Below are 22,416 nucleotides of genomic sequence, written 5' to 3'. Positions count from 1 at the left end.
AAAACAATAACATTTTAATATTCCTTTAAATATCATGCCTGGGGGTCCCCTTAGTCTGCCTGTAAAGTGGTGCATCTTTCCCATGTTTATAACAGTACTGCAGAAAAATGTAATTTCTAAAGGAAAAAATTACATTTAAAATTGCTTGCGGCAGTAATGTATTGCCGGATCCTGGCAATAGATAAAAATATAGATAAAAAATCATTGAAAAAAATTACGTGGGTTCCCCTAGTCCATACTAGGCCCTTCAGGTCTGGTATGGATTTTAAGAAAAAAATGGCGTGGGGATCCCCCCAAAATCCATACCAGACACTTATCCAAACATTCAACCTAGCAGGTCGCATGAAAAGGGGGGACAAGAGAGCACCCCCCTCCTGAACCATACCAGGCCACATGCCCTCAACATGGGGCGAGTGCTTTGGGGTCCCCCCCCAAAGCATCTTATCTCCATGTTGATGGGCACAAGGGCCTCATCCCCACAACCCTTGCCCTCTGGTTGTGAGGATCTGTGGGTCGAGGGCTTATTGGAATCTGGAAAGCCCCTTTAATGGGGGCCCCCAGATCCGGACCCCCACCTCTATGTGAATGGGTATCGGTTACATTGTACCCCTACCCATTCACCAAAAAAGAGTAAAAAAAGTTAAAATGACAGTTTTTGCCAATTCCTTTATTTATTTTTAAAATATGTCCTGCGATGTAAATCCATCGTCAATCATGGTGTCTGACGGTCCCAAAAAATAAAAAGCGGAAAGAATCTGCCTCTATGGGAGGCTTCCCCGCTGACTACTGTCTTTTCGCTTTGACAGCTGTTATATAGGTAAGGGCGGGGCAATCCAGGGACATAAACGGTTGACCCTGCCCCCTCTTATGTCACATGACTTACATTCGACACGAACATTGAGCTCATCCCTACCCAGAAGTAGGGAAGGCTGTTATGGGTGATTGTAAGTTGAAACCTGCGTGATCTGGGTGCTGATCTGTACTCACTGTGTTTGCGGCCTGGTGAGATGGATCCATCCTCGCCTGCACCTTGGCAGGGCTGTTTAGGACTGGGCTGATAGGGGGTGATCCCTGGGTGATTACAGGACTTGTTGTAGTATTCCAGTCCCCTTCATCATCATCTGGAAGTTCTGTGTAGGAGGATGATAGCCGTGAAGCCTGGCCAGCGGCGCTCTCTTGGGTTCTCCTCTTCCCTGGTGCTGGCTGAAGAAAGAAGGCCATCAGCTTTTTTGGGCACCGTTATTCCTTTCTTTTCCATTACATCTCTTTAAGGTACTCCGCTGGTACTAGGGAGTGTGCCTGGGTCGTGTAGATGCAGAGTGCTTGCTGGATTGCTGTTTTTTCTCCAGCCAGCTCTCAGAGCTTTAGGCTTAAGTGGAGAAGACAGTCCTGGTGCTCGCTGGACTTTCTTGGGCGCCCTGAAGCCTTCTTCACAAATGCAGTGGAAATGTTTTTTATGGAATTAGGTTAATTTTCATGGCAAAGAGGAACTTTGAAATTTATTGCAATTCATCATCACTTTCCATAACTTTCTAGAGTGAATGCAAATTGCCATCATAAAAACTGAGGCAGCAGACTTGTGTAAATTAATATTTGTGTCATTCTCAAAACTTTTGGCCACGGCTGTAACTGCTAGCATTTACCTAAAGCTGAAATACTATTTGTGCACCAATGTACACTTAGAACTGATAGCAAAATAGAAGGATGGGACATGCATTTATGGACAAGACAATGAACATTAACTATTGCTGTTCCACAGATTTATGCCCTATGTGGCTATAAATTTGGGCTTCAACAGAAGTGTTTCGCCATATAGCAGTGTCTGTTAAACAAGGCTACCAAAATAAACAATATTAGTCTACAGGAGGTTTTGCATAATTCATGAGATAGAAGCCCTTGAGAGGCTTGCTGTCAAGTGTGAAGCTGCAGCAGTGAAGATCAGTGCCTTTAATGGACTTATTTTACAAGGTAGAGCAAATTGATATAAGCAAGGTGCAGGAAAGCATAGCAACCAATCAGAATAAATGATTTTCCTCATTTGTCTACAGTAAACTAAAATCTGATTAGTCACTATGGGTAAATTTAAAGCCATTGTAAAAAAATGTATTTAAATAATAAACATGTTATACGTACTAGCTCTGTGCACTGGTTTTGCACAGAGCTGGTAAGTGGTAGCGGTGGTACTTGAGGGGGGGGTGGCTCTAGACGCCGGTACAGGTACTCCACGCAGCCGCAGAGGGGAAAACTCCTCCCCAATCTTCTCTCATTTGGTGTCAGCAGGTCTGCTGACTTAATTTTTCAGCGTTCAGCGGTCCACAGTCTCAGCGCTGCCTTTGCCTTCTCCGTCTCCCCTCAGTGGACGAAAGCCCCCTCTCTGTGGCGGAACAAACAGCAGCCAGAGTGGACTGTGGACACACACTCACACAGTGACAGGACAGACAGCCGGTCAGGTGGGCCCCTCACACTGGCGGGTGGCGGGCGCAGGGATGTATGTAGTCCCAAGGGAGGAGGCGAGCACGCTGATTAACCCCCAGCCAAAACGGCTTGGATGATGGAGGCAAGCTTACTAAGGAGGAACAGGAACTGAGAAATTCAGACAAAAAAATAAATCATTTAGAAGGGAAATCGTAAGAAAAGGTAAGTGAACCAACAAAGGAACCTATTTAGAAAATAAAAAATTAACCTTTACAACCCCTTTCATTATACTGTAGGTCCATTCTATTTTATTCTCTTCATAGATGACATAATTATATTATATTATTTCAATCAACTTAATTTCTCAATTACTGTATTTATTGGCGTATAACACGCACTTTTTTACCCTGAAAATAGAGGGTAAACTGTGCCTGCGTGTTATACGCTAATATTTTTGTTTTACCAATGGGGGCGGAGACCGGGTCCACCCTGGGTGCCACCCATTGGGGGGTTGTCAGGCCGGCTGCCTGCCTCTCCTGGCCCTGGGATAGTAGTAATGTTAAGAAAACATTACTGGCAGTCCTTTCTCATGCACTGCTCCTTTTGTGTCACCCTGAAAGTAAATGGAAGCCTCTAAATACCTTAATTAACGCCGCTCTTACTGGCCGCTCTCCTCAATCAGTTTACCCTCTATTCTCCTCCTTCTGCTCTGCCTCCTCCTCGAGTGTAGCTTTTGATTGGAGGAGAAGAGCAGTCATGTGACCATCAATAAGTCCATGAAAGAGCGGTGTTTATTAAGGTATTTAGAAGCTTTAATTTACGACATTGACACAGGATGAGCGGTGTATGAGAAGAGGCTAATAGTGATGTTTTCTCAACTTTAGAGTATGCTGGCAATGCAGACTAGGGGTCTCCTGGGAGTGCAGGGGGGCTTTATAATGAAAGGGGGCTGTGTGATGTGCAGGGAAAGGGGGATGTGTACTGTGCAGGGAAAAGGGCTGTGTACTGTGCAGGGGGGTCTGTGCACTGTGCAGGGGGGTCTGTGTACTGTGCAGGGGGGTCTGTGTACTGTGCAGGGAGTCTGTGTACTGTGCAAGGGATCTGTGTAATGTGCAGGGGGTCTGTGTAATGTGCAGGGAAAGGGGTATGTGTACTGTTCAGGGAGTCTGTGTACTGTGCAAGGGATCTGTGTGATGTGCAATGGGTCTGTGTAATGTGCAGGGGGTCTGTGTACTGTGCAGGGGGCTGTGGAAAGTTTTTTTCCTGAAACTTCCCTTATAAAGTTAGGGTGTGTGTGTTATACACCTGTCCGTGTTATATGCTAATAAATACAGTAGTTGTTATCAAATATCTGCCATGAAGCTATGATTATGACATTTCATGTTACATAATCTTATCCTACAATCCGCTAGGTTATCTATTTTAATTTACATTTATAAGAGTTACCAAAAATAGGTAGAAGAATACGTATCGGCCTAAACTGAGAAAAAAAAATGTTTTATATATGTTTTTGGGGGATATTTATTATAGCAAAAAGTAAAAAATATTGCATTTTTTTCAAAATTGTCGCTCTATTTTTGTTTATAGCGCAAATAATTAAAACCGCAGAGGTGATCAAATACCACCAAAAGAAAGCTCTATTTGTGGGGAAAAAAGGATGCCAATTTTGTTTGGAAAACACGTCGCACGACCGCGCAATTGTCTGTTAAAGCGACGCAGTGCCGAATTGTAAAAACCCCTTGGGTCATTTAGCAGCATATTGGCCCGGTCCTTAAGTGGTTAAGGTGAGGGGGCACACAATTTCTTTAACTAGGGGGCCTTTTTTATGACCACCACTGATAAAATGTTGTTTTTACATGTCACAATCCATGTCAGTAAAAATACTAATTTAATTCATATCTCTATTGTCTATTATATGAACCCCCCCATGGAATTGCCACTATTCATTGGTGATGCATAAATAATTTTCCCATGCCAGTTTACAGCATTCCATTTGAGAATGTTTGCAGTATGGTGCTGCTCACTTTAATGGCTGGAGAACTGCCTCTGAGTCTGCACCCATAACTAAGACAATGCAAAGCTGGAAAGAATACACATAATGACCTCTTGTGGGATGTCATTATGAATATTTGATGTGCCTAATGTAATCATATACAATCAATAAATGCAGGAATATCACTGGCTTTCTCCTTGCCCTTTCCTTTCACTCTCTCCCTATCTCTCTCTTTCATTAATGCATTCTCTGTTGTACATTATTTATTAACTTCCTTTTTTATTAAAAAAAAAAATACTGGCAAACAGAACACTGGTTATGTAGAGTTTGACATTTTCTGTGGAGTTACATGATTATGACAATCACTAAGGCTGAAATAGAGTGTATGTATACCCAAAACTTTTTTTTTGTTTTGGATAAAATAGTGAAGGGTTAGAGCCTCTGTCACATTTTACTGCTATTTTGGGCTCTATTAAAGAGATGTGTCCTCACTCTTTGTTCTGGGGACATCCCTTTACCAGACAAGTAAATGATGGCAGGTAAAGACAGATAGAGTTCTTTATCTGCTTGGTTGACAAACTCTGCACTGAGATACAGGTTTTAGGCATCCTCTGCAACAAAAATGTCATTTTTGGTGAGATACTTCTTAAGAGTTAATCACTTCTAAAGGGATGCAGACTATGCAACTTTTCTCTTCAGAACACTGAAAGTGCATCATCTACGATTAAGCCCCAAAAAGCACCAAACACATTTTCTGAGGAGGTCTCTACAGGTGGAGAACAGGAGCTATTCATATTTATGCAACAGGGAGTTGATGTCTATGTGAAGGTAGCCACCATTTTGTTGGTCTACTAGAGCCTTGCCCCAGTCTATCCACATGCTAATCTGACTGACACAGTTTTGGGAAAAATTTGAGCAGTACCATTTTTTTTGTTTTTGACTGTATATGGTTTATTTGTGTGATGCAGAAAATGCAATGTCCAGGATATAATCAGTCCAATAAGTGAAAAAGTCTCACTTAGGTGGTACCTCTATACTCAGGGGAAAGAGTAGAATTTGTCTCGCTACACTGGGGGTCATTTTCTATAGCACTGCATGCTAATTAGCGCTCAAATTACAAATTACGGTATTTAGCACCCAAACAGAAATCACAATAGTGCTGGGGCAAAAATACTCCCAAAACCGAATTTACTATTGCTCCAAGACAACAGATAGCGCCCAAACTTTTACTCTGCTAGAACCTGGAGTATTGCACGTGGGAATAATGTTTAGTGCATAATATGATCGCCTAAATGGTATCTAAATATGTGGTGGTATATTGTTTAAAGATAATCTGCTTTTAAACTGTGTTAAAAAGTGATACACAGTATACACTGAAATATCTCTAAAAGTCTGAGAAGTGATAAATTCCCCATCTCTTTACAACTAGGTGCCACAACAACTGAGCATGCTCAAACATGCAAACTACTCTCATTTTAACTCCCATAGCTTTTTTACAGGAAGTTATAGTAAATACCAAAATGAGCGCTGTGTTAAAAAGCGTGTTTTGAGAGTGAAAATTAGAGTTATGTAGCCCAATGCAAGTTTTAGCCATTGATTCTAATGGTACAATTGTAACTTCCCCAAATTAATAAGTTTCCTGTGGAGATTAAAGTGGAGGTTCACTCAAAAAAAAATTTAACATTAGATTGAGACTAATTTTACTAAGCAGAATCGGGTGTTTTTTTAAAAATCAATGCAGTACTTAGCATTTTAGAGATAGATGTTCTCCGCGTCTTCCGGGTATAGGCTGCGGGACTGGGCGTTCCTATTTGATTGACAGCTCTTCCGACCGTCGCATACAGCGCGTCACGAGTTCCCGAAAGAAGCCGAACGTCGGTGCTCAGGCGCAGCACTAATTGCAGCCTCTTACCAAGCCTAAACCCACAAAATGACAGCTGTTTATCTCTCAGTATACTGACAGTAATCAGCCATAACCAGCCTTCAAAATAAATGGCACATGTCAGAAGCAGGGTGTTCAGTGTTTCTCTCGCCTTCCATAGTGCATTGGTTAACTTCTTGCACCTCTGGGACTTAAAACAGTCTGACACCACAGAAATGCAGCCTACAAACATGTGGCAGCACAGTGGCTAACAGGTTAGCACTTCTGCCTAACTGCACTGAGATTCTGGGTTTGAATCCCAATCCTGTTCCCTGGATAGAGGTTTCTATGTTTTTCCTCTGTTGTGCTGTAAAAGCATTTTACCAGTGATTACATTTTTGATGGGTTTCACCTAATGGAACCCCAAGAAATCACATTATAAATCAAGCAAGTGTAGGTTTGCACCAAATCTAGAACTGGGGTGTTTTGGCCCAAATATGGATGTATAAGTCTGGTGTGATACTTGACACATATTTTGATGTTGTTTGCTTATGATGAATGACAAATGCAATTTGTCACCAATTTGTGTGAAGCAGCCTTCAAAAAGTTGTAATTTCCCGTTTTGGAACCTCCGCATGCCCAACAACGTACAAGTTTGATTTGGAGATTTTTGGGATCACTGATCATGGCCAGAGCCTTGGACATTTGTTATTTTGAGGTTTACCCTGCACAGATATCTACGCTGATGCATTTTTTTAAATTTGTAAAGAGCGTGTATTCCTAATGAAAAGGTGTGAGCACTTGAGGCCTACCTCAAGAAACAGAAACAATGACACTGGTGGCTGTATCCTTTACTGGGTCAGTCTAGGTGGGTGTGCTAGCAATCTTAGCTAGGTTAATTTAAAGGACTACATGTGTGGCGGGTGTTTGGCCTAAGAGCAGGCCTGAATCTTTCTTTGCAGTGTATAGGTTGGGTTACAAATAGATATGTTTTTGTGGGATTTTCTGTGGGGGGGGGGGGTGCATAATTATTGACCCACACCCCACTAAGGCTGTGGTTTGATGATTGCTTCTAAATCTCTCATGTTAGACTTACAACTGATATGTAATGGTTTAGATGGAAGGTTTCTGCTAATTCATTCCTGCTGTGTATGTCAATGTACTTTGTGCGCTGCCTTTTTTGCTTTTGAATTAATTTTGTCTGTTTTTGCTTATGATAATCATGCCATTTAACTTTTTAGGGGTTTGGGGCAAGGACTTCTGATCACCCAAAGGTTTGTCATGGTTGTTGTTAGCTTGATTTGTATCCCTGCTTTTCTAATGTGATTTGTTTAATGTGTCTAATTTCTAGTGTCCTACCCTTGTAGATTGTAAGCGCTTTTGAGCAGGGCCCTTCTAACTATATTTTCAAATGCTGAAGCATCATTTCCATGCCTTTTATTGATTTTATTCTCTTTTTGGTCCAAGTACATTATAGTAACAAATGTTTATACTAATGTTGAAATAAAAAGTTGATCATTTTTTGCTTTATGCTTGACTTTTGCAGACTCTAAATACATATTAATGCAAACTATTCATACCCCTTTAAATCTGTATTAAATCTAGTTGCATACAAAAGTATTTGATTGTGCACACATGCTTGTCCTTGATTATAAAGTGTAATGGGGGAGAGGGAAGTGTTAGCATACAAGGTTTGTATTTAATAAGCAACAACCACTATATGTCATTGCTGTGTGCCTACTACATTGTATGATCACTAGATGGCAGTGTTACGTTTGTGAGTTCATGTTTTGTCTATGCCTCATAAGTAATAAAAGAGTTCCTGTTCCTGTCACAGTGTTTTCACAGAGAAACAACAGACTGTCTGCTTGTACTTTGTCTAGCCCCAAAAGATTATATCTAACAGGAAGAAGAACCCCCAAAAAATGTAATAAAAAATCCCTGCTCCAAAACTGAATTTCAGGGCTCAACTAAATGCTCGTTCTCTCTAAGCACCAAATGAAGAAAAAAATACCACAAAAACAATAGTTTAAACAAAACTTGGCTTTGGTCCCCGCAAAATCGATACCAGGCCCTTTGGGTCTTGTTTGGATTTTAAGGGGAACTCAACGCCAAGTTTAAAAAAAAATTGGCATAGGGTCCCCCCCAAAATCGATACCAGACCACATGCCATCAACATGGGGGGTGCTTTGGGATCCGAGGACAAAGGCCTCTTCTCGACAACTCTGGCCAGTGGTTGTTGGGGTCTGCGGGCGAGGGGCTTATTAGAATATGGAAGCACCTTTAATAAGGGGGCCGCAGATCCTGGCCAGGTTCCGATAAGCTCCCTGTCCACAGACACCGACAACCAGAGCCCAGGGTTGTCGGGAAGAAGCCCTTGTTCCCATCAACATGAGAATAAGGTGCTTTGGGAAGGCGGTGCAGAGCCCCACCGCCGCAAGCACCCACCCCCCATGTTGAGGGCATGCGGCCTGGTATTCAAGCTCGCTCGCCCTTTCCTGACCTCCAGGCTGCATGCTCAGATTAGTGTCTGGTATAGATTTTGGAAGGGGCCCCATGCCATTTTATTTTAGATTTTGGCATGGGGGGGTCCTCTCTAAATCCATACTAGACCTGAAGGTTTTTTTTTTCATGTTGTTTTCTTTTTCGCTGACAACTGATGACTAAAGATACAGTGGCCAGCTTCCCAGCCCCTTGCTTAGCAACCAGCTATATACAGTAAAAATAAAAACTGCAAAGCTTACATCCTAATCAGCAGCATATGCTGACAATAGGCGCATGTCTAATAGCCAATGCCACATGAGCATGGTTGTTACCATAGCAATAATGCCTCAAATGGGGCATATTTCTTATATAACTATAGGGCGTGGCCACCGGATGACAACATCTGGTGACCCAGCCCCCTTGTGACATCACGGACCCATCATGCCCAGGTGGTGAAGTCACAAGGGGCGGGGTCTTTGAATGACGCTATCTGCCCCATCGCAGCATCAGAGGAGGTCCCAAAACACCCTCCCCATGTTGAGGCCATGTGGCCTGGTATGGTTCAGGAGAGGGGGGCGCTCGCTCATCTCTTCCCTTTCCTGACCTCCAGACTACATGCTTGGATAAGGGTCTGGTATATATTTTGTACTTCAAATTTCCATCGCACACATTCCTGGATGAGCTCTGAAATTAGGGTGCTGCAGCAACAACCAGATGGAAACTGGTTTAAATCACAATGTTGATATTTGCCAGCACACCATGGAACGACATGAATAACATCCAAACGGATGATTTATTGCATGATTACAACACAAGGAGAGTGCAACATTACAGATTCACTCAGGACCCCTTCGTCAGGCATGTGACAAAGGGGTCCTGCGTTAGTCCGAAACATTGCACTCTTCATTTGTGTTGTGATCATGCAATAAATCATCCGTTTGGACGCTATTCATGTCGTTCCATGGTGTGCTGGCAAATATCTACATTGGTATATATTTTAGGGGCCCCATGTCAATTTTATAAAAATTTTGGTGTATGGTTTGGTTTGCTTTTTAATCATACCTGACCATGCCATTTAAAAAAAAAGTCATCTATGCTGCCAGGAGCTGCCATTACATTAGAATAGCGAGGAAGTTTAATTGACATTATTTCCTTTAGAAATTTCATTATTGCTGCAGCATGTTCTACACATCGCACATATGTGCCACTTTACAGGCAGACTAAGGGGACCCCCCAGGCACGATATTTAAAGGAATATTTCGTTTTTATTGTTTCACTTTAAGCATCATTAAAATCACTGCTCCTTTAAAAACAATTGTTTTAAAAACTTTTTGTTGCATTAATTCATGTCAAGTAGCAGATACAACAGGTAGGGATCAAGCAGAAGCATAGTCGGTAAACAAGCCAAATATTGGTAATAAGTGGTTGCAGGTTGAGATCAAGCAGAACAATAGCCAAGTAACAAGCCAAAGTTCAGTAACGAATGATAGCAAAGATATGGACAGCAGCAGGAGTGAGAAGAGCCAGATATTGGCTGGGGAAAGCAAAATAATCTGGCAAACAGGAACAGAGAAATGCCTTAAATCAAGAGGCTCATGGAAGGAGCAAAGAATTCAAGGTTTCAAGAGAAATGAGACATAAAGTAAGGTTGTCTAAGCAATCAGGCAGGGAGTTGCCCAGAATCTCAGGTGGCTCAGCAAGTAGAGTTACTGCCAGACACAGCAGAGGTCCCAGATTCAGGTCCAGGCCATGACAGTTATACTGTGAAGATGTAATGGATTAAGTGCCATCAGTAACGATGAGTTTTGCTGTTTACAAGTTCTGCCTGGTCTGAAGTTATTCAAGGACATAAATAAAGGGACATGGCATATAACATAACATGGGCATATCAGGGGATGAGAAAGTGTGAAGAGAAAATGCAGTATACGTAACCTAATAAGTGGTTAATTTAACCCACAACGGGCTGTGTTGCCATTGTTAAAGACTACATTACAAGCATTTATGAGCAGCCAGCCAGTTGAGAAGTTGGGATGACAGAGGTCCCCAGTAGCGAAGGTGATTGTGTGCTTGGTTCCTTCCCTAGCGATCAGTTCCCCAACTCGGATCCAATTATAGTAAGGGTTGTCCTAAGGACCTGGCCTTGGAGTCACAGAAGATGGAGCGAGGCCTCGGAATATTACAGTACAAGTAAGTCATGGAAAATACAGCATGGGAAGAGAGGTATATGAACGAACTGCATGTTCATTGAAAGAGAGGCAAGAACTAAGTAACTGAATTAAAGAGCCAAGTCATATTTCTGCGGGGAGTGTGCCAACCATTACAGAGTGTTCACCTTAACGCCATATCCTGTGTTCAGGCATATACCTCCTGCAGCCTCTAGGGGTATGGGCGCTCCCTTCTCAAGGTCCCAATGTAAACCTCACCACCAAGCCTGCATGTGAAATGATGCACCTGTACAATGAACTAAAGTAGGGATCTCCATGGACATATATGCACACAGCGGATCACAGATCGAGGTAAAGGGCCAATTGCAGCGGTCCTTTGTCATGTGATCAGCTGTGTCCAATCACAGCTGATCACATGTAAACAAACTTGCTGGTTATTGGCATTCCTTTTTTTGCGCACTATAACAGCGCGAGGAAAGGAGAGCCGGTAACTGGCAAGTCTGACAGGGCACATTTACACTGATAATAAGGGCACTGATCATTAGTGCCCCAATTATCAATGCAGCCCCATCAGTTCCAAACAGTACCCATCAGTGCAACTTATTAATGCCCATTAATGCAGCCTATCGATGCCCATCAGTGCCATCTATCAGTGTCCATCAGTGCAGCTTATCAGTGCCCATTAGTGCTGCCTCATCAATGCCCACCAGTGCAGCTTCATTAGTGTCCATCAATCCTGGTATAGATTTTAAGCCATTGCCATATAATGAACAAAAAATAACAAATGCAGCTCTGTGTTCTTAATAGATCACTGACAAAATGCTCCTGAAACTGATGGTAGCTACCCACAGCTACTCTCATACAAGCTGATTCAGCCTTAAGTGCAATAAGGGGGAGTTTAGAATTTGGGTTTGAGTTGAATTCATAGGGTGCCCAAGCTTACCTCTGATCTGCTGATTTTGCATGTAGACACAAGGTCAAATGGTGATCCATGCCAAACACATCCATGACCCAATTTGGGTCCCATCCATATTTTAAGGTACATTATATTACAAAAAGTTCACAAGACTACATGACACCATCACTGGATTTAATTACAATATATTTTTTTACAATCTACACAGGACACTACACCATCAATATGATCTGACCAGTGGATACAATCATAGCGTGCGTGTTAGGCCTCGTACACACGACCGAGTTTCTCGGCAAAAACCAGCAAGAAGCTTGCTGTTTTGGTTTTTTTTTGCCGAGGAAACCGGTCGTGTGTACACTTTTCGACGAGGAAACCGTCGAGGATCTGGTCGGGCCAAACAGAAAGCATGTCTTCTTTTTCCTTGACGGGAATGGGAAAATTTTGCTCGCCGAGACCCTCGGCGGCTTCACAAGGAACTCGACGAGCAAAACGATGTGTTTCACCCGTCGAGTTCCTCGGACGTGTGTACGAGGCTTCAAATATTCTGCAGATATGTAGACCACCTCAACCCTTCTTCATATGACCTAAACACTGGAGATTATCAGTGTTCAATTCTGTTGCATCCTATACAGACATAGGAAACCACACTCTTAACATGATTTTTATTAGATGTTATAGACCTTATTGTGATGATATTTTTCTCTTGCTGTCTAAACAATTACATCGACTGCTCAATATGACCAGGGACTAGAAATATTTGCTGCAAATTTTAAATCTAAAGTAGATCTAAACCCTAACTGGATTGGATTAGTACTGTGTCTCATAAACAATTGCCATGTTTTTAATCTTTTTTACTCCAAATGTTAAACTTTTCTTTGTGCTGTTTACCTCCAACCTCTTTCGGCCCCTTCCTATTAACACGCACTTTCTCCAAGTTCAGCTGTATATCTTTACTCTATGCTGGCTTTCTTGGTGACAAAAGTGGACCAGGCCTGCTCAATAAGCACGTCAACACAACCAGTTGTACATAGCTCTGCAATTTTTCAACACAATTGCAATTTAGAAGTTGGATAAAATATTTAGTGCAGTATAACACTTTTGACAGTTAAACTATACGTTTTTCATAACTTTTGTATATCTGGACAACTGAGGAGGAAAGAGGGAGCTATGTCTGTAGTCTCTTCAAAGGTGCATGTAACACAGGAGCAGAATTGGGAGTCAGTTTCTGAACCAAGACCTTCTTGGAAGGGTCATCAAAGGTACAGATTTCAAAAATTTGAAAACCACACTCGAAAATTAAACAAGATGTTATCTAAGATTCATTGACTGTGTTTACAGTAGATCTATTTTAAAGTGGAAATAAACTCTTTCAACTGACATTAAAACAAAAGAGTGAGTCGTGGCCTTGGGCCTCGCGGAACCTTTTCCACTTCAGACACTTAGTGGACCCCAGGTCCCATAAGTTGCTCCCGTTCTCTGAGCTACAGTCCAAACATGACCTTCTGAGACAGGTGTTCTACAGCAATTTACAGATCCATCACTACGCCCAAACTATAGCCCCACGCCTGCAGTTCTCTGCGCCCTCCCAATTTGAATGCATCGTACTTGAGGGACGCTCACGTAAAGAACTGATCTCCGACATATATCAGATTCTGAACAAGCACTCCATACAAGCCTGGGGCAAACATGCATATATGTTCTGCTGGGACAGGAAGTTGGGAGAGGAGATCCCAGAGGAGGCCTGGAGTCAGTCTGCCAAGAGCTCCTTATGTACCCTCTACAAAGAATATGCCTTTAAGATTCTCTTCTTTTGGTACCTGACTCCGGATGTACTCCATAGAGTTTACCCCTCCACCTTGATGCCAGAGGTACACTCTTCCACATTTATTGGACATGCCACTTAATAGTCCGGTTCTGGACCTAAACACGCCAATTACTGACTCGCCTCTTTGAGGCACCCATACCTCTGACCCCAAAAATCTTCTTGTTAGGGGTCTCCCAACCGAAAATAGCTAAACCCTACAAAAAACTGCTCAGGCACGTTCTCTCGGTGGCAAGGTGCTTAATAGCTGTGCCCCCATCTCAGGAGGCCCTTTACGCTAGGGTCAAAGATGTGGAACTAATGGAGAAAATGACGGCCAGATTGCGGGACAGACTAGACGACCACAATAGTGTCTGGGAGCAATGTCATTCTCTGACCCGTTCTGATCCAACAGTCGAAACACAGGTATCTTAGTAATTTTTTTTTTTATTTTCTATCTGGTCTTCCCTGTTTTTCTCTCCCCCCCCTTTCTCTGCTTTCATTTTTTATTTTTTTCCTTTTTCCCTTTCCTTGTTTATTTGGCTGTTAATTATGTAAAGTTAAGTGAGGCATCAGTCTCAAGGTACTGTACACTGTATACTCTACTCGAGGCACTGTTATTACTGTTATGCTGCTAGCATTAGTAAATAGTTAGCAAGTATATTATATTTACTTGTTTTATATTTTTATTTATTTATTATTTTTACTTTGACTTATTCCATTTCTTTAGTTGTTCAGCCAGGTGCTTGGCTGAAGACAAAAAGCAATTTAGGACACTGTGCTGCAGTGCTCTCTGTGTTCCCAATGGACTTTAGCTGAACCAGTTAACACTACCCCGCCTCTATCCACCAGGGGGAGCTAACAATCAGAATTTGCTCAAGAGGCTTGATAGTTGGTAGCATTAAAAAATGGGAGATAAAGTTCAGGAAATAAACTTTGCTATGGCAGCCTATGGACCATTGTACTACAATTCCCAATGCAAGTTGGGTATAAGTGGAGTGAGAGTATTTTTTCAGGCTAATTACAGAGGAACCTTTAATTTGCAAGAGATTGACTAGTGCAAATCACTGCTTCTGTGTGCGCATCAACCTGCCACAAACCTGTGGCTATGTGCTGAGGACTGAAGTCTCTCCAGTCAGATTCAAAAGTGAGTTGACATCTGAGCAGTAAGAGTCCTGTTGTTGTTTTGCTAGGACTGGTGAGAGGACACTGTTGCCAATAACCTGTTGCTGAAAGCAGTGACTGAACCCATATGGACTGACCATTTAAATGGCAGCAATATTTACTGCATGCAGACTTTACTGGGACAGTACTCTTGAGTACCACCATAAAGACTGGGCCCCAACAATAGCTGGTTGAAGAACTGTGACCAAAGCAAGCAAAGTCCTTTCTTGTATTAAGAGAGGTATGGACTCCAGAGAGAGAGATATCATTTTGCCCCTGTACAAATCATTAGTAAGACCTCATCTGGAATATGCAGTTCAGTTTTGGGCCCCAGTTCTCAAAAAGGATATCGATGAACTGGAGAAAGTGCAGAGAAGGGCAACCAAACTGATAAGAGGCATGGTGGAGCTCAGCTGTGTGGAAAGATTAGAGGAACTGAATTTATTCACTCTTGAGAAGAGGAGATTGAGGGGAGATATAATCAACATGTACAAATATATAAGGGGTCCATATAGTGAACTTGGTGTTGAGTTATTCACTTTACGATCAACACTGAGGACAAGGGTGCACTCTTTACGTCTAGAGGAAAAGAGATTTCACCTCGGAAAGGTTTCTTCACAGTAGGAGCTGTGAAAATATGGAATAGACTCCCCCCAGAGGTAGTTCTGGCCAGCTCAGTAGATTGCTTTAAGAAAGGTCTGGATACTTTCCTAAATGTACATAATATAACTGGGTACTAACATTTATAGGTAAAGTTGATCTGGGGAACATTCGATTGCCTCTCTGGGGATCAGGAAGGAATTCTTTCCCCTGCTGTAGCAAATTGGATCATGCTTTGCTGGGGTTTTTAGCCTTCCTCTTGTTCAACTGTGGGTATAGAATTGGGTATATGTGATTGTACGATATTATTATTATTTTATTTCTTATGGTTGTATTTGATGGACTTGTGTCTTTTTTCAACCTGACTAACTACGTAACTATGTAACTGAAACTAAAGACTGCTCACTCAAATAGCTGCTTCAAAGACACTTTACCTATTGTCCATAGTAGGAAGTACCTCTTTAGGGAGTGTTAAATTGCATCACTGCTAATCATATAGTGTGCACCTTAAAGCGGATATCACTATTGTTACTGTTTTGTATTGCCATTGCTTCTTGCTGATTTTGTGGATTACCAAGTTTACTTTAATTTAGCTGCATATAACTTCATTCCATGTTGCTATAGCTTAGTGAACACATGGTCTAGTGAACTGTGATTGATATAATCCTTTACTTACTCATTTATGTGCATGCTGCTATTTTTTTTAGATTGTAAACTCTAATGAGCAGGACCCTCTGATTCCTCTTGTACCAAATTGTAAAGTAACGATAATGTCTGCGCTGCAAAAACTGTTTACGCTATATAAATCCTGTATAATATAATAAATAATAATTTACTGCCGCCTGTGACAATATATTGGGAGTAATTTACCACTAACCAGTCTGATGCTTGGTTTTTTAAACTGCGCCCAGGTTCACACTGGGTACGATTTGGTACGATTTGAGATGCGATTTCACATGTCAAATCGCATCTCAAATCGGCGGCATTTGCCGGCTATTGTCGGCAATGGCACTGTCCTAATCAGTGCGACGCCGCTGCACCGAGTTCAAAAAGTAGTTCCTGTACTACTTTTTGCGATTTCGGGCAGCGATTTACATTGAACACTGCACAGATGTCTCTTAAATCGCGGCCGAAATCACGGCCGCGAAATCGCGGTAAAATCGCGATTTTACCGCAATTTTGAATTCGCAGCAGTGTGAACCTAGCCTGAACCATAGTTGTGTGCAGGGTATCTATATTTGTGCTCCCAGCAGCATTGCAGTGTGAATTTGCTTAACCTGGGGTGCCAGTGGGGCTGAGGTTGTTCTCAAAGTTGATGCAGAAGAACAGAGAACCCAATCTACCAAGCGGCTCCTGCATGTGTAGGTAGGTTGCCTACTGTGTCAGCTGCCCCGGCTGAGGGGAGGGGTAATGTCTTTTTCTGTCTTCAGGTTTGTGGGCTTTCTGGGGTCCAGCCCCCCCCTCCCCCCATGATATATAAAAAGGAAGAGGTTCAGGAGGTCCTGAGAGCGTGGACAAAAGAATGGGGAGATTTTAAAAGCTTGCTAGGACCTGTGGTCCACCCTCAGGACACTGACACATCAGAACCCCGAAACAATGGACACCTCCAGTCTGGACTCTCCAACCATAGATTACAGCCATAAGGACTTTACCTGCACAGGTACGCTGGGGCAGCCACAATTAGTGTTAGTTAGTGAAAGGACATTTTACCCTGTTGAATAAGTTATGCTGCGTTCTCAGTAAAGATTTTTTCAACTGCTTTGAGCCTGGCCTGAAATTAAGCAAGGGATGCATGTTGGGTCTTGGTGTGTTCCTATGAACCTGGGTCTGTAATAGCACTATGGTGTATATGTAACACCACTATAAAAGGTTAACTCGCAAGGCAAGGAGAAGGAGTAGTTGCCAGTGGTAACCATAAAGAAGAACAGCTACAGCCACTAGTCATTTGGGGTGGTGCCTGGTTACGTGCCGGTCCTCCAGTTGCGAGGGGGTCGGTGATCTGACTCCCTCCCTAGCTGTCTGCCTCCTCTGGTCACCCGGAGCAGTCTAGCATTAGAGATCTAAGACCTGATTGCTAAGTACGGGAAGGAAAGAGTTAATGAGCATGCATGGGGCCCCCTGTGTGCTCGGCAGGACTCCATTCTGTTGCTGGTAAGTGAGGTAACAGAGGTACACTGAACTGGTGGCGTGGGAAAAGGCTCTGCACATCACTTTGAATGCAATATACATCAGTACAAGTGTGTAGGTACTTGGGACGAAACATCTGATGGAGAATTTTTTTTTTATTGCTGCACACAAGTGGCTCATCTCTGAGTCTGGGATAGCCTTGAGGCCGCGTACACACGACCGGTCCAAACCGATGAAAACGCCCTGAAGTCCTGTTTCATCGGTCTAACCGACCGTGTGTATGGCCCATCAGTCTGTTGTCCTACGGACAAAAATTTTAGAACTTTCTTTATAATCGAACCGATGGGCCGCTGACCGATAGGTCCAAACCGATGGTTAGTACACAAAAGCATCGGTTCAAAACCTGCGCATGCTCAGAATCAAGTTGACGCATGCTTGGAAGCATTGAACTTCGTTTTTTTCAGCACGTCGTGTGTTTTACGTCACCGCGTTCTGACCCGATCGGTTTTTGAACTAATGGTGTGTACGCACATCAGACCATCAGGTCACTTCAGCAGTGAACCGACCGTGTGTACGCGGCCTCAATATTTGATTTTTCACACGACCGGTGCTGCCTGGTCCCATGGCATTGGTGAGCACATCTTTGGACAAGGTGTTACCCCCACATGCACAGGTGAAGTAGACCTGCCCACTTGGGGATAGCATTACAGTTGCTTCCTGGTTTCTGGCCTAGGCCAAAATTATGTCATACATCCCAAGATTTTTCATGGCATTTTTTTCTTTCATCTGGAGGAGGGGAAGGAGGGGCTTTCTCAGCTAAGCCTACCCTCCTGCCTGCATCCCTGAGCTTAAGGCAGATGAATCCCAGGAAGTGAATGATACATGAATCATCTGCCCTTAATAAAGATGGCCATAGCTAGAAATGCTGGGGAAGTGTATTTCAAAGAGATTTCTGAACACAATAGAGCATGGAGACATGGATGGATGGGTGAGTTTGCTTTAAATAATAAAAATTATTTAAATAGAGCTTGCAGTTTGTGGTGCTTATATACAGTATAGTGCGTTACTGCTTTAAGTACCAAAAATGACCTGTTCAGTATATGTAGCCATACGTGTATTCAGTAAATACTGATTGATAGTGAAGTGAAGATAGGCAACATTCATAGTGGTTGTAAAGTGGTTGTAAAGGCTAACGTTTTTTTTGTATCTTAAAGCATTCTCTGCAGTAAGTAAAATCTAAGATTAGCTGCTCCAGGCCCTCCTAGGTATTTACCTGAGCCTGAACTCGATCCATTGCTATGCAAGGGAGCAGTATTGCTTGTCTCTCTCTTCCTCACTGGCTCAGGGGCAGCAGCTCCTGCTACTGTCAATCAAATCTAGTGAGGAGGAAGCAGATGGCGGGGCTGAGCTAGGCTTTGTGTGTCTATAGACACACATAGCCTGGCACAGGAGTGTGCCTGCACTTCTGTCCACATAGCAAGCACTTGCTATGGGAGCTGACACTGAAGAGTAGGAGTAGACAGTGCAAGCGGGGGACCTGAGAAGCGGAGGTTTGTGGCTAGAGCAGGTAAGTATAACATGTCTGATACTTTTATTTTATTTTTTTTAATAGCCTTTTGGAATGCTTTAACAACCTGTTAGATTCCAGTATATTGGAGTCATGTTCATTGATGAATTGATGAATGGTGGCTACCCATTTTTTTTTAACTTGAATACGTCTGTTTATTGATTTTTTTTACATTCCACATATTGCGTCAGTATAATCTAAAGGAAAGCAGTAAACAGTTTACAATTTGAAATGGTCTTCACCCTTCATTATAAGCCTTTATACATGCCAGACATTATGGTATCAACTTACTAAGTGGTTAACAAACTTTCCCTGTGATGTCATCACTGAGAGCTTGTCTCTGATCAGAGAAGGGAAATTACTCCACCCTTTCACCTATAAATAGCATTTTCAGCTGGGAATAGCATTTCCTCTTGGAAGCTCAGTTATGTTTGATCTCCTTTTACAACTTCTCACATGTCTCTTCTGTCATACATTGGTGCGCAATATTAACATGGCAATCGTCTGCATCCTATCAGCATTCAGATGTCTCAAAGCAAGTCATACATCAGTAACGTCCAGCTAGTCGTTCAGGGGTTGCATCTGAAGCTTGATCAATGGCCCTTCAGAGCTAGGTGTGGGTACAATAGTATTTGTCTCTTATTGCTGGAAAATATTGCGGGAATTATTGGCTCTGCTATGACAGTGCAAGTGAACATTTATGATCTTGGTAGTTGAAATGATACTAAACATGTAGGCAGGTTACCTACAGTATGTTAGTTGGATAGTTGGTTGGCCCAAACTGGGAAAGGGGTTAACATTTTGCACCTCGGTTCCTGGGCTTTTGGGGCCCTGCCTATCTGTCATGTCATATAATAATCAGGGAAGGCTGGGTCCCGGAGTCGCACGCTCTTGGAGATGCCCTGACAGCTATGGAATGACAAAAAGGCTGCTGCACCAGGCAATCCATTGGAAGACACCAGGGGACTAGAGAACTGTCAAGCCTTGGGAAATGCCAGAATTGGACTATTAATTTGTTAATTCCAGTGCACAATTCCCAATGCATAAGTTCTTGAAAAAATGGCTGTATGTGTAAACGGGTGCAACAGCAACCATGGGCTGGAACCGAAGACAGAGCGAGAGAACGTCACCAGCACACTGTGGGTCTCCAGATTGTCATGCCCGATGAAGGCATGCCTGATGAAGGGGTCCTGGGAGACTCTGAAATGTTGCTTCTGCTGTAATAATGTGATTGCCGAATAAAGCTTTAGACCCATTCTGGAGATCCATGGTGTGCTGGTGACGTTCTATTGCTATCATATTGTTGAGGTATGCCTGGGCAGCTCAGCTAGTTAGACAGGATTATGTTGCACTGGAATGTACATAGTTAGTTAGTTAGTTAGTTAGTCAGGTTGAAAAAAGACACAAGTCCATCCAGTTCAACCACAAAAAAAATAAAAATAAAAATAATAAATAAACAAACAAAATAAAAAACACAATGCAATCCCATACACCCAACTCCATACCCACAGTTGATCCAGAGGAAGGCAAAAAACCCCAGCAGAGCATGATCCAATTTGCTGCAGCAGGGGAAAAAAATTCCTTCCTGATCCCCCGAGAGGCAATCGGATTTACCCTGGATCAACTATACCTATAAATGTTAGTACTCAGTTATATTCTGTACATTTAGGAAAGTATCCAGGCCTTTCTTAAAGCAATCTACTGAGCTGGCCAGAACCACGTCTGGAGGGAGTCTGTTCCACATTTTCACAACTCTTACTGTGAAGAAACCTTTCCGTATTTGGAGATGAAATCTCTTTTCCTCTAGACGTAGAGAGTGCCCCCTTGTCCTCAGGGTTGACCGTAAAGTGAATAACTCAACACCAAGTTCACTATATGGACCCCTTATATATTTGTACATGTTGATCATATCCCCCCTTATTCTCCTCTTCTCAAGAGTGAATACATTTAGTTCTTCTAATCTTTCCTCATAGCTGAGCTCCTCCATTCCTCTTATCAGTTTGGTTGCCCTTCTCTGCACTTTCTCCAGTTCTCCGATATCCTTTTTGAGAACTGGGGCCCAAAACTGAACTGCATATTCCAGATGAGGTCCTACTCATCTGTACTTGTTGAACTTTGCCAAACATTCTGTAAAGTTGTATTAACTGTTCCAGGTCTGGTCTGAAGTCATTTAAAGAAGTGCATGATGGTTTCTGGCATATGAAATAACAGGGGCAGTAAAGCACATGTGGGGTATGAAGCAAATCCACTACAGGGTGACCTTGCTACTGTTTATGCTGATCTGGACGACAAGTTTCATCTTATGCCTAGTCCTTATTTCTAATCACCTTGTATGCTAAATTGGGTTATTTCCTTTGTTAATCTATTTCTACCTTTCTTTACAAAATATAACAGGTGACAATAAATTATATTTGCCTTTACTAACTGGTTCAGTGTCTGTATTCATTGATAAAGTGCTGCTACTAAGTATTGTTTTCTGTAATTTTCTGTGATATTTCTTGCTCTGTATTTTCAACCTAGTGTATCAAAGGGCCTGACGTTCTTGAGGTTGAGGAATAGAACAGAGGAGGACCCATACTAACCAACGACCGCTTCCTTTAGGTGACCCGGCAACTTCCTTCAAGGTGTTGGCTTGGGCAGCTCTAGTTCTCATGGCTAAACCAGCAGGCCATGGTGTGCCACACATGCTTGGTGATTTCTCCTTAGAATCTAATGAAAAAAGGGCATTCTGTTAGAAATGTTGTATATAGCCCTTAACATATTCAAATGTCTTCATCTGGACATGCATCAAATGCTGTGACAAGCGTTTCATAATTTTCTGGTAAGCCGCTAAGTATTAACATGAAAATCTTTAATTTCTTCTCATATACCTCTCAGGCATTCAATTTCCAAGGTGTGTGTAGCGCCCTGCTCCCAAATGACTGGGCGCTATGTTAAATTTAGTGGGTGTCTGAGCCGATAATGTGGCTCAGACTGTATGATTTATACTAAATTAGCCTCTGTCCTGGCAGTGGCTTTGCCTGATAGCATTTTCCCACTGTTGCCCGTAGGTGGAGATACCCCCACAGGTCAGTGTTGGAACATGGGCAAGCCATAGATCATTGAGTATCTTTCCTCGGGAGAAGCCCAGTGGGAGTGGTGCCCTGCTGTGCATCCTGGTAAGGGATACTTAAGGGGCAGACGCCATATTTTGAGGGCCTTCATCTCGTGGCCCTCTTGGCACGAGGTATGTGTTGCGTGATTTCCAGCCCCGGGACCAGGTTGGCCCGAGGCTGCATCTCTATCATTAGGCCCAGTTATGCTGACTGGGGCCTACAAGTCAA

This window comes from Rana temporaria, chromosome 9 (genome assembly GCF_905171775.1).
Source record: "Rana temporaria chromosome 9, aRanTem1.1, whole genome shotgun sequence".
Classification (NCBI taxonomy): domain Eukaryota; kingdom Metazoa; phylum Chordata; class Amphibia; order Anura; family Ranidae; genus Rana; species Rana temporaria.
The sequence above is the reverse complement of the archived record's forward strand: the minus strand, read 5'-3'. Positions refer to the sequence as shown.